Source organism: Populus euphratica, unplaced genomic scaffold, assembly GCF_000495115.2.
Source record: "Populus euphratica unplaced genomic scaffold, PopEup_1.0 scaffold29.1, whole genome shotgun sequence".
In the NCBI taxonomy this organism is placed as follows: domain Eukaryota; kingdom Viridiplantae; phylum Streptophyta; class Magnoliopsida; order Malpighiales; family Salicaceae; genus Populus; species Populus euphratica.
Genome location: NW_011499888.1, coordinates 198213 through 210313, shown reverse-complemented (window position 1 = coordinate 210313; position 12101 = coordinate 198213).

The following is a 12101-nucleotide window of genomic DNA, read 5'->3' as shown; positions in this document are numbered from 1 at the left end:
CTTTTCTGCTATTGAATAATTTGGATCATTTAGAATAGCTTTTTCATGGAGGGAAAGAAGTCTATATTTTATTTTATTGATAATTATTTTTTAGCAATAAAAAAATTAACTAATTAATAAAATATGGAGAGAACTAATTTAAGAAATGAGGACGAGAGTCATTCCATTGCCAAAATATATTGAGGTGAATATTCGAGTGATCCATACAGGAATGAGATCTCCGGTTGGGTTTCTCAATCGAAACATATATATATATATATAACAAAAATAATAAATTTAAAGTTTTAAAAAGTTTAAGGATTCTACTAGTCAGATTTAAAATTATTTAAAATTTATATAAAAATTATTTGAAGTTCAATTATTTTTTTCAATTTTTAATATTTATTTCAAATTGAGTTATTTCATACCATAAATTATTCAAACATTCAACCTTTAATAATAATTCATATTAATTATCAATAAGAAATTTCTTAAACTATTTTATAAGAGGAGATTATTATACTTTAAAATGCTAGTCTTTTTAGGTGTTTACATAGTGTACTTTTCTTATTATTATTTTTCTTCTTAAAAAATAAGAGGCATAACATTTTATTTATAAAAAAACTTAAAAAACCATGTAAATGACAAAATATTAATTTACCCCTTAAATCATGTCACATATATTATTTTAGACTAATTTTATAAATTTATTCAATTAAGTCCTTAATTATTTCTAGGTTTAGAATTGCAATACCTTATATTAATTACATTTTGATTCTCAATTTCTAAAATTTATTTATGATCATGTCATACTTGATTAATCATCCCATTTTAATTCATTTATTTATGATCATGTCATACTTGATTAATTATCCCATTTTAATTCACGACTAATAATTTTTATGTATGTGACCCATTAGATTCCCTAATAAGATGACCAAAATATAAATTATAATCCTAAATAAAATAAGATTACACAAATTAAAAATTTTAATTTATTATTAATTTAATAATTGATTATTTTATATTTAAATATCAGGTAATAATGTATAACAATATGTCATGATCCCTCAAATATTAGAAAAATTATAAGTAGTTTGACTTAATTTTTTAATGACTAATTTCTTGGTATAATTATTATCTTTTTATCAAGAATATTTTGATTTAGATATTATAACATGAAGTATATCTACTTTGTTAAATCATGTTAGTTCTTAACATCATAGTAATTGATTATTTGAATAATATTTAAAACTTTTTTCAAATTTTGTTCCACATTGGTCAATGATTTTACAATCAATACTATTTAAAAAAAAAATAATATTTTTTTCTAATTTATTTAGAGTGATGAATCCTCTCTTGATTATTTAAATACCTTTATATAATTTATGTTATACTCAATAAATGACCATTTCACTCTCTCTTGATTATTTAAATACCTTTATATAATTTATATTATACTCAATAAATGACCATTTGTTACCATTAATTAGGACAAACATATGGTCGTGATCAGAATATAACACTTTCCTTATAATATAGTGATATCAAATTTGATGATTACTTACATAACTATCAAGAAAGCTTTTCTATAAATATAAGTGATCTTTTTGTATAAAACTTTCTTACTCATCAGTTTAGTATATGTCACATAACAAGTATTTGAATATTAGTTTTAAGCATCTTTCATGCCTTAATTTATAAAAATAAATATTTTTTTTATAAAAAAAGAACATAATATGCATTAGTTTTAATAATTATAATTAATATCCAATCTTAATAAAATATTGATCATGAATATTTAAAAATAATATTTTGATATAATAAAAAACTCAAAATTATAATAACTTTATAATTTTTTTTGTAAAGTATTTTTTTTTATAAGCTTTATATTTACTCTAGATTTATTAATTAAATATACATAAATATTAAAAATATAAATTTTTTTATTAATAATAAATATATTTTATACGGATAAAATCAGTAATATATATAACTAATTAATTGGTTATAGGACATATTCATTAACATTTCTTTTTTTAACATTACCCAACTTGAAAAGTTTTAAAGCTACTTAATTTTAATTGACCCAAAGTAGCTAGTAATTTGATGATGTGAGGCATGCGAATGAAGAATTCAGGAACCAATTTAATACGTATAAATAAAGAAAATAGCAATTTAAATATTCATTTGTTTTGAGTAAAATATTTAACTGATCAACTATAAATATTTTATATTTAATTTATTTATTAAAAAATAATTTTATCGTGTAAAGATCTGTAAAATATTTTATAAATAACAATTTATTTATAATATCATTTAATTATTTCAACTATCATTTTTATTTTATAATTAAAATTGAAAATATTTTACAAGCTAGAAAAATATTTTCACTTGTGAAATACTTTCCATTCGTAAAATATTTTACTCATAAAAAGGTATTCTAAAAGGGCATATGTGCATCACTACATTGACAGATCATAACCGTTGATTAGTCTATTCAAATATCTGTAGAATGACGGAAGCACCAAACGTCATTCGACATTGTTTTTAAGGCTAAAATCCACCTTAAGAGCCTATTTTTCAGGTCCATATGATCGGATACCAAAACCGCTAAAGATGGCTACTATTTCAGATTTTAGCTTTTCTAATTATCCTTTTCTTTTCTTTTAGTATCGGTTTTTAATTTTTTCTTTTATTTTTTAGCTTATAGTTAACTAAGATAAATTAGTTAAATTCATGTTTTGGAATTTGAAACTCAATTGTTGATTGAAAAAAATAAATTAAATTCTTGAGTTTTTTTCTAAAATTTATTGTTATGTTTCTTATTTAGGATTTTTATGTACAATAAATATCTTTCCTTTGTTATACACTACATCATTTGGATAGAAAGAATTTTTTTTTAATTAATCAATCTAAATAAATTTTACGACCAAATAAATTTTTAATTAATCAATCTAAATAAATTTTAAAGTTATCTAATCTTAACCGACCAAATAATTCAAGTTCTTTATCAAACATATTATACCACATCGTAAATTATTTTACAAATAATAATTTATTTAACATATCATCTAATTATTTTAATTAATATTTTTATTTTATAACTACAACCAACTATCTCATCATCTTTAAAAAATATTTTACATGTAAATATTTTTCAAATTAAAAATTTTTATAAGTAAAGTATTTTTAATTTATAACTAGAATTAACTTTTATTTGAATTAATTTATAAGAATTAATTTATAATTTTAATTAATATCTTTATTTTATAACTAGAACTAACTATCTCATAATCTTTAAAAAATATTTTATATGTAAATATTTTTCAAATATAAAACTTTTATAAGTAAACTATTTTACATAAAACAAATCAATTCGCCACTTTGACAGATTATAATGTTTGATTAGGCCTCCGATTGACATAAATCATACCATTTCGAAAAGTTTATTCACAGATTTACTATAGAAGCACCGAAAGTCACTTGACATTGTTTTCAGGCTACTGATCATAAACTCTTGATTAGGTCTCCGATTGACATAAATCACAAGTCATACCAATTCAAGACGTTTATTCATAGATCTACATCATGACAGAGCACCGAATGTCATCTGACATTTTTTAGGCTAAAACCCACTTTAAAGACCTATTTTCAAGTCCACAGGGCTCCTATTTTAGAGTTTAGTTTTCTTAATTATCCTTTTCTTTTATTTCAATATTATTTTTTGGTTTTGTTATACTCTTATTTTTTCTAGCTCCTAGTTACCTCATCGATTAATTTATTTTCTTTTATGTCATATGTCATTTGGGTAAAGAGTATTCTAATTTTTATCTCATCGATGAAGTAATTCAATTTCTTACTCGAATATACTATGAAGTTTAAGATACATTAAAATAAAATAATTATTTTATTATATTAGAAACATATATTAAAATCTAAAATTGATAATAAACAGAATAATTATTTACCCTACTAAACAAGCCCCATCTTCTTTACCATTCAACAGAATAATTATTTACCCTACTAAACAACCCCCATCTTCTTTGCCATTCAATATTAAAAGAAATATTATTTTAATTTTTTTATATAAAACTATATTTTTTTATCTATTATATAGGTTCTTTTTTAATCTATTAAATTGTTTAGGTGACACTGAAACAACTTCTATATATATTAATTTTAAATTAAGTTAAGTAAAGAGTTGAGTTAAGAGATTTTAAGTTTGACCTATTAAGTTAAGTTAAGGGTTTTTTTTTTAGTTTTTTTTATTATCTAAATAATTCTTACTTAGATAATAAATTATGTTTAGAGATTTTAAAATTAACACTGCTGAATTAAATTTAATAATAACAACAAATAAATTTTATTATTTAAACTTTTTTTTTCTTTATTTTTTTTATCACATTCAAATTTTTTTTTTATTCAACACACAGCATGTTCCGTGTCGGTAGTTACTTAGTTCTCATCTAAAATATTGCAGATGAATAAAAAATATTGATTTATTTATGTTTTATTTAGTATTAATGAGATTACTATTTTTCTTTCTCTTTCTCAAATAAATAAACAAAACTCTGTGGTCATGCTATGACTGGATTTGGTCATTCTCTTGATCGAATTCGGCATTTCCTTCGTGATCTGATGTTATCCGATCAAGGTTTAATTATGAACATGTACTAGCCTTAATGAGATATTTTGGTATTAAAATCGAAACACATATATCCAATTCAGAATATTGTGAAGACTTTATGTTTTTTCTTTCTTTTTTAATTTGAAAACAATAAAGTATTTATGTATCTCTTTGAAGAGTTGATACAAATAGGGTAACCAAGTTCTATTGATTTAATTTAAATGAATTATATGTATAATTGTTTTCTTGATTTAATTTTAAATGAACTTGTTCATGTATTTTACACAATTTTATTATTTGATTGATTGAAATTCTTAACAACAATTAGTGAATTTAACTTCGTACTTTTTTAATTCAAATTAAAAATTTATAAATTCATGTCTTTTCTTTGCAGGTGAATTTGCTTTCAAAACTAAATTATTTGAACATATCTTTGAAATCAATTATGTAAATTATTTATACAGAATTTGACTTCGGTGTTTTTTTTTTTATTCAAATTTCAAATTTTTTCATGTCTTTCTTTTCAAGTGAACTGGCTTTCAAAATTAAATTATTTATACATATCTTTAAAATTATTTTTGTAAAAAACTTGGCTTAGGAAGTTAATTGAAAATTATCTATACTTTTGACAGAAATTAAATTTTTCACAATACAAAATCGTTTTTGTTAGTTTTGTAGGTGGCTCGTGTTATATAATTTTTCTAACATATAAAAAAAAAGAAATAATAATATTTTAAAAAAAGTAAGAAAAATTTAGGACATAATTCATTGATTTGAATATGTTCAATAAACTAAGTTAAATTTAGTATATGATTCATTGATTTGAATATGTTTAAGAAGCTCAGTTAATTTAATAATATAATTATAAAAAAAATGATAATAATAAATAAAATGACAATGATTAACAAAAACAAAAGAACATTTACCAACACCTAAATATTTTTAAAAGTTCTCAACGGTCCTATAGTTAATAATAAAATTAAAATTAAATGACAACAAGATAATTTTAATAATAAAGTTAATAATTCATAGTAAATAAATTGTGTTTGTACGAGCAACAAAACACAAAACCTTCTTGTTTTTTTTTTTTTTTTAAAAAATTGATGAAAGACTAGGTAATATATATATATATATAACTTTTGAGAAAAAAATGATTCAGCTTAGAAAATTAATAATATAAATTATAATTTAGAATTTTATTTACTAGTTATTGAAATAATTATTTGACATGATATTATAGTTTTAATAATTAAGCAATCTCGAGTTTGAATTTTATATTTTTTATTTATTTAATAAAAATTAAACATAAAATAATATATGTATGTTAACAACAATTAGTGAATTTAACTTCGTATTTTTTTAATTTAAATTAAAAATTTATTATTTTTCATGTCTTTCTCTACAGGTGAATTTGCTTTCAAAACTAAATTATTTGAACATATCTTTGAAATCAATTATGTAAATTATTTATACAGAATTTGACTTCGGTGTTTTTTTTTTTATTCAAATTTCAAATTTTTTCATGTCTTTCTTTTCAAGTGAACTGGCTTTCAAAATTAAATTATTTATACATATCTTTAAAATTATTTTTGTAAAAAACTTGGCTTAGGAAGTTAATTGAAAATTATCTATACTTTTGACAGAAATTAAATTTTTCACAATACAAAATCGTTTTTGTTAGTTTTGTAGGTGTCTCGTGTTATATAATTTCTTTAACATATAAAAAAAATTAAGCAATAATAATATTTTAAAAAGAGTAAAAAAAATTTAGAACATGATTGATTGATTTGAATATGTTTAATAGACTCAATTAAATTTAAGATATGATTCATTGATTTGAATATGTTCAATAAGCTCAGTTAATTTAATAATATGATTATAAAAACAATGACAACAATAAAAAAATGATAATAATTGACAAAAACAAAGGGACATTTACCAATATTATAAAAAGATATCATCTAAATATTTTTAAAAGTTCTCAACGATTCTATATTTAATAATAAAGTTAAAATTAAATGAGAACGAGATAATTTTATAATAATAAAAAATTTAAAACTCAATTACCAACAAATCAAACATTGAAGGATGAATTGAAAAAAAATTAATTTTTTTAAAAAACTTCACTCTAGTTAATATGCCAAACTCGTAATCAATTGTGATAACTCCATACAAAATAAATTAAATCAAAAAATTAAAGTCAACTCTCAAGCAAACTAAATGATAAAAGAATAAATTTATAAAAAAATCAACTAAGAAAACATCAAAAGTAGAAACCTAAGTCAACTTGATTAATTCATAATTCAGGATATGAGATCATAATAATCACAAAGAAAGAAAAATGATAAAAATCATGAAGCTGAAGATTGAATAACTTAATATAAAATGATAAAATTAAAAAATATTATCACTTAAAAAAACCAATAAAGACAAAAAATAAATTTGGCTAATCCTCAAAACCCATTACCCTGGTCATGAAACCAAGTAATCCTATAAAAGTCAATCCTAAAAAATCATAAAGTAAAATTTACAATCATTAAAAATAATAATAATAAAAATAGCAATGAGGACCAATCTGTTATTCTACGATTAAGACAACACAAGTACCTAATAGGGAGTAAATTAGATATGCAAGGTAAAATTATAAATTTAAAAGTTTTTGTTTAATAACATGCAATTCTAAATACTCAATCAAATATAGAAGCACTAAACAATATAAATGTGATAATTAAAGAATGAGAGTTTAGAGAGTTCCATTAAGATTTATAAAGGTTCGAGAAACTACTTCTCTTCTTGAACTTTCATTCAAGATTTTCACTATTACACACCAGTCTTCTTAACGAGTGAGACTAAATCGCTACATGATTTTTTTTGCAATTACAAGATCAAACTTAGTTCTTTTATGGGTTTAGGATCAAACCGTTATCTCTAATCTTTTTACTAACTAAAGACTAGAAAATGTTTTACTAATACTTGTTAAAGGATAAATATTAAACCACTCACAATTTTGTCCCCAAAAGACTTTCTCAACTATTTAGAGTGTTGCTTATACTTTCCATAATATACTTTCTTAGTATAGTTGAATGGAAAAATAATTAAGCTTTTTAAGAGAATTTTGTTGATTCACACTTAATTTTGTTTTTAAATGATTACAAGTAAAATAATAATGTTATATATTACTTTTTAGTGGGAATTTACTTAGATTGTTTTTGGAAAAGTAAATGATTATTTATAGACTTAAAAAAACTAGTCATTAGACGTAATTTCTTGCCCATTGGCATAATCAGTTAAACCATTTCATAATTATTCAGACTATTTGAGAATTAGTTAAAGCTTTTTAGATTTGATTAGAATTTTGTCCTATTTTTGTGTTTTGATTTTTTCTTTGGTTTTTTTTTTTGGGACTTATTTAGGTTATGTGGGTATTATAAGGTGTCCTAAACAAATATAATATTATTTGATAAAATCCTATTATAAATTCTTGATTAGTGATATCAATATTATAATTTTTACAAGTTTTTTATTCTTAATATCTGCAAATCCTTTCTTTGTTTATTTGATGATTTCTTGAATATTATAAACCTATTTATATCATTACAGGGGCATGTGCAGCATATAATATATTCACCTAGTCAATTGGTCCTGTAAGAAAATCATTCTCCCCCATTAGTTAGTGTAATGGTTTATAGTTAAAAAAACAAAATAATAATTCTACTGTAACAATTCATAGTAAACTGTGTTTGTACGTGCAACAAAACACAAAGCCTACTTGTTTTTTTTTTTTTATGGAAGAAAAACCAGATAATATATATATATATATATATATATATAGATATATATATAACTTTTGAGAAAAAAATGACTCAACTTAGTTAGTTTATAATATAAATTATATTTTAAAATTTTATTTAATAATTTAAATTATTAAGTCGAGATAATTATTTGACTTAATATTAAAACTTTAATAATCAAACAATCATGAATTTAAATTTTATATTTTTTATTTATTTAATAAAAATTAAATATAAAATAATATAAATCTAAATAAATTTTAAATTTAAAAATTTTTCATTTAAAAAACATACGTTACATAATAATATAAATTATATATTAAATTTTTACCTAATAACTTCACTATTAAGCTATTAGAATGATGTGATTACTTCACAGTTGATAAATGTAAACAAAATTTATCTACAATTATTGGAGTTTTCATCTTACTGATCAAATGGTTTTGTCGAAACCGACACCTCAATTTTCCTATTTTGACACGAAGAACACCCTCTCTGATGAAATGGGCATGTTGAGAGCACAGTGAGTTCCCCACCGCACCTACTAAGCACTAGCCAGGGGACAAAGAATAATTGTGCAATTACTGGAGCAATTGTCTGGATGTGTCAACAACTGTCCGTATAATATCTCGGATAATTGCAAGAAATCTGACATGGGTTTGCACGAGTGAGCTGTATCCATTCTTTCACAGCACTTTCACTTTCTCCTTTCTAGATGCATGTAGCTTTCAAGAACTAGTTCACTGAAACTAAATTCATGCCCCCCTCCTCTCTAGATCACCTTTTGTAACCCTAAAACAGTCGGACAACTCATGATGATATAAAGACGACGACGACGACGACGAGGAGGAGGAGGTCGTACTAACAACTGCTAATTTAACTGCTAAAGCAATCTATATTCTTCAACCAAACTTCACCATTCGTTAATCAAGCAATAGGAGGAATTATTCTATTCAATTGTGACATTATATTTTCCTTTTTTTTTTTAGGATAAGGAGTATCTACACATTAGTTTTTGTTTATTAATAACCTATTGTATCATAACTGAGAGATCATAAAAATCTTATTTTTTTGTTGTTTGATTAAAAGCTCAAACTCTAATAGCTAAGAATTGAAATGAAAGGTAAGTCAATTTCTCATATTTTCCCTTTCCTAGTTTTACTTAATTGAAGGACTTGCATGCATCTCCAGTTTTGTTCAGAGGTTAATTGCATCAAACAGTTATTCAGACAATACATATATATCCTATTTGATATTTAAATTACTTTTTAATAAAAAATAATATATATTATATTTTAAAATTACACCCCATTATTTAAATTATTAGGTTGATTTATTTTTTTAATATATTATTAGATCAACTTAATAATCAAACGAACACAAATTTAAATATCATTATATCTATTTATTTAAAAAAAATATATTAAAAAATAATATAAATTATATATTAAAAAAACATGACAATTTAAATTATAACTCTTTGAACAACTTTCTACCCCTTGATTTGAAGGTATGCAAAATGGGAAATTAATTAGCTAAGCTGATCAAAAGACTCAACGACATTGCATCTGATGCTTCGGATCAGAAGTATCAAACAGGGAGAGAAGTTAATCCTAAAGATGTGCATCAACCACCTTTTAAAGCCTCCGGTTACTTACGTCAATGGCGCACATGCACACGGTTAGCGGTGATCCAAAGTGCTTGCATCATTGAGTAACTGACCGTCATGTTCTGAGACAAGAGAGGGTGGCAAAAGATCATGAGATAAGGAGCAAGGATGGCAGCTATCTTCTTGCAATGCATCAGTAGCTGGACCATGTCCCGTCGCATTAACAAGGCTTTATTGTTGTCTGAACGTACATGTGGCTGCCCATCTATGGATGACAGTTTGAGCGTGTTCTGTTCTCCGTCGACGACAAATAGACATGTCACGAAGTGCTAGTTTCTTTCACACACGTCTCCTTTTGCATCCAGCAATGGACTCTGAAGAGGTAAATTATTGGCTAGTGTCTTAGCACCAAGAGATAGTGTTAGGGAATTAATGGAATGGAACAAAATTCTTGGAAATCGATTCCTTTGTGTACCTTAACAAGACCCCATGTCAAGATTTTACCTTTGCTTATCGGATATACTGTATAAAAAGAAGCCACTGCCAGAATGCCTACCTCTATATTCTGTATCCTAGAGGTGATCTTTCAATGATATGTCATTGTTCATACGCCTAAAAAAACAACATGATACGTCGTTGTTAGTGGGAAAATGTTGGTCCACTCACCAAAACCTCCAATCGTGCAACTTTGATTATTTTGGAATGGACATTAGCTTTATAACCTGTTCATCCTGGCGATTAAAAAGATTTACAGATTCCAGTTATTATCAGATATATAACGATCTACTGATTAAAAAGATCTACAGATTCCAATTGAAGCATGATTTTTTTTTTTCATATTTATATATTCCCATTTCATTCTTCCCTTGTGGCAAATGGTAACCAGAGGGAGTTTTTTCTTGTGTCGCTCTCCGATCTACCGAATAATAATTATCTTAAATTTCTGCCAATTTAACCTATTCTTTGAGATTGACACGCTACTTACTCTCTCTTGCTAGTTTTATAGCTACGTTTCTCTCTTTGTAGAAGGTCGACTATGCATACTGTCAAATATCGTTTCTCGCATAAGATACATGGGGAGTATGAAATGAAATCTAGTAGGACCCCACCATGGATCCTCCATACTGTCTTGACGATTCACGTAGCTGCTTTATGAGCCAGAGAAAAGAAGGAACATTGTCCCATTCACCATAGACAGCTTTGAGTTGCAGGCACCCTGGTAGGACATTAATCTTCACACGCCTATAATGGCGAGATAGTCCTCTTACAGCTCCCAATCATCTTTTTTTTTTTAAATTTATTGGCGGTAGAGGGGGGAGGGGTGGTCCTCTTTTTGTGAGCCTGCACAGAATTTACATTCGGGACAATAATTAACAGAATATTTAACAGCTTGATCCTCGATGCATAAGAGATTCTCAATCAGGTCCCCATCAAAATCCTTTGATGTCTTCCATGTACATTAGTTATTTGATTAAATAAAACGACATTCTTGTTTTATGTAAATGACTTAACCTTTTCTGCGAAAAGCATGCAGCAATTTTCTAATAGAACTCAATCGAGGATTTTTTTAATAAGATTGGGACCCAGCTTATAAAAAATAGATAGAGGACTAATTTGAGAAGTTGGTAATTGGATGCATGGGGACCGGTCTACGGTGACCTCTTTTGTTCGCTACTCTTCATCGTAAAAGCATCTACAAAGCTACGGAGTTAGTGTGTGTTTGGAATGGTTTACACTTTTTTTTTTTTTTTTAATTTTAATTTTTTTATATTATTTTGATATAATGGTATTAGAAATAATTTTTTAAAATAAAAAAAATTATTTTAATATATTTTTAAGTAAAAATCTTTAAACCAGTACTGCTACTATATTTTTAAAAACACCCTTCATAAACCAATAAATAATTGCAAATAAGTACTTGAAATACTCTTGGTTTACTAGAATAATGAATTTGAATCTTATAGAAAATGGTGACAACAACTTATTAATTGAGCTATGTCATTCACTAGCAATTGTAACGTAAAATGGAGCAACCTCAATACATCGAATTCTGCCATCTCTTCTATTTGTATTTATGAGACAATAAAATAAA